The sequence below is a fragment of the Penaeus vannamei genome, unplaced genomic scaffold (assembly GCF_042767895.1).
Source record: "Penaeus vannamei isolate JL-2024 unplaced genomic scaffold, ASM4276789v1 unanchor376, whole genome shotgun sequence".
Classification (NCBI taxonomy): Eukaryota; Metazoa; Arthropoda; class Malacostraca; order Decapoda; family Penaeidae; genus Penaeus; species Penaeus vannamei.
In genome coordinates this window covers 92501-95000 of record NW_027213380.1, presented here as the reverse complement: position 1 = coordinate 95000, position 2500 = coordinate 92501, and positions in this window count along the sequence as shown.

The following is a 2500-nucleotide window of genomic DNA, read 5'->3' as shown; positions in this document are numbered from 1 at the left end:
GAAAACCACACAGATTGGGCTTGACATCTCCCTAGCATACGCTACTGTTAACATGCGCAGGTAATGCTCCCCTAAGCCAGAGATCCGGAACGGAAGACTGCAACGGGGCATTGTCCTGACATATTAATCAGGGAGACGTTAGCACTTTTATTTACTATTATTTTAATGTGGCAGCTATTGATTTGGCTCGCTGTGGAACACCTGGATATACTATATTGTACAGATAAGTGTTGTGTTTATTCATTAATTATGTCATTTTACAAATGTAGAATTGTTATATATATAAAGCCGTGCTATTAGTAAATATTATTTAAAAAAATGTTTTTTATGTGCCTTTTTATTTTTTAAGGAGTTGTGCCCAGGCTCCTTTTATCATTTATTTGATTCTATTTCATTGTGTCGCAAGTACACAGAAAACTTAAGTAATGAAAGAAAACGGGGAAGCCCACTGTTTAAGAACCCTTGGGAATGGCTTTCGGTTTTAAGCGTTTTATTTCTTTTTAACATTTAAACTTTCGTTTCTTATAAGGTTTGGTTTCTACTATTTCTTTTAGTTTTCAATTCTCACTTTTACTTGATTTTGTGGCCATATTTATCCCAGGCCCACCGTGCCTTCGGAGGGTTCTTACCGCTCGGCCGCTCCGACACGAAAAGCTCTATTGAGAATAACAGTAGTGCGGTAGTTGACTCCTTCAGGGGCACTCCGTCACTAGCAAGCAAAGCTACATTCACTATAATGTCGCTCTATCCAGCTACGACAAGATCACCTCCTCTCTATGAAAATTTGTGTAAGTACACCATGAGCATTTCATTTCCTTTCTTTCCCTCTTCTTATCCCATGTGTGCATGCCGTACATTTTTTTCACTAGTGCAGTGATTTTCTTTCAAATATCTAAACAAGTGTCCGTGCAAAGTGCATTTTCTTTCCTTTTTTTCTGTTATCTACCATGTTCTGTTTTTTTCATCATGGTGGATTGTCGTATTCTTAAGGGAATCAATCCCTATTCATTTGCGAAAGTTATTTCTTTGTTTTTTTTTTCTCAATATAACTCGATCATGCTAGCTTAGTTTGCATAAATCGCTTATATTGCTTAAATCATATTTATGTGTGTGAAATATAGAGTGCATTTTCTCTGTTAATTTATGTGTCTATGGACATTGTATGCCACGGCTAGAGTTATAAGTATTGCCATATACTTGACATATTTTCTTACTGTAGTTGTCTCTCACGGAATTAACCGAAGCTATATTGATGTTAATTTCGTATATTATTATTGTGCATTTTTTTCAGCTTGCTTTGATTATGCATTTCTGGGATGTTATTGAGTATTTAAATAACAGGGGAATTATGCACAAATAAACATTTTCTCTTTCCCCACGCTTCCCACCTACCCCTGTCCCCTACCCTCCTCCTATTTCCCCTCCCTTCCCCCTAATCCCCCTCCCTCTCTCCTAGCCCACCACCCGTTATTTCCCCTCCCTCTCTACCTATTCTCATTCTATCTGTTCAGGCCACTAGCGTGTAAATAATTTACGTTGGGGTATTTACTTATGTCATATCTTTTAAATGTTTAAAGAATGCGTTCAATTTGATAGATATATCCTTCAGTTGACCTACCCTTGTCTTAATTATCACATTTTGACCACAAGTGACCTGTCTTCCTGATCTTTTCTGTCCTTGTGATTCTTAGGTTTATTATCCGATATTATCTTGAAGTAAAGCGAACGTTTTATATTTTTTCTTCTCATATTCATAATTATATAAGAAACGTGTGCCGTTTTCAATCGTATGTTTATATGAATATCAACTTCAGTGTTTTTATGTATAAAGTGTTACATTCCTTATTTATCACCTACTACGATTTCTTTCATGTAGTTCGTGATTTTCGCTCTCATGATTCATCAATGCATGTGCATTTTCTTCATTAATTGATCTTAACCACGAACCTCATTCACCATTATTATATGGTCCTTGGTGACAACCCCAAGCTGGGCTATGGACATTAATTAGTGTTAAGTTCTCCTGTATGTGCCGAAGCACACATTGCCAGAGCGATATAGCGCTGCCCCGCACCGTGCCCTCTCTTATACAACTAAATGTGAGATTATCGCTGGCATTTCCCGAGATGGGATGCCCAATTTGCATTTTGAGTATGAGCTCGTCGATGATATATCCCTTCTACGGTTGGGTCCGACATCACTTTTCCTCATGGAATTCATTTTAAGTATATATCATTTACAACCACGATGGGTGTCTTTAGGCTGTCAGTTGTCCAAGAAAAGCTGACCCAAATCTACTTGTATCATGCATTGCTCTGCAAGCCCTTGGTCTGTTCTGTAATAGACCTGGCACCGTTTCATTCATTTAACTATTTAAAGTACCATTTTTATGATTCCGCATAGTAGTTGATTAATGTTGCAATTACCATGTTTATTGTTATTAGTATGAATGTTCTTTTCGTGCAGTCAGATTGGTGATTATTATCTCTATGTGCAGCTC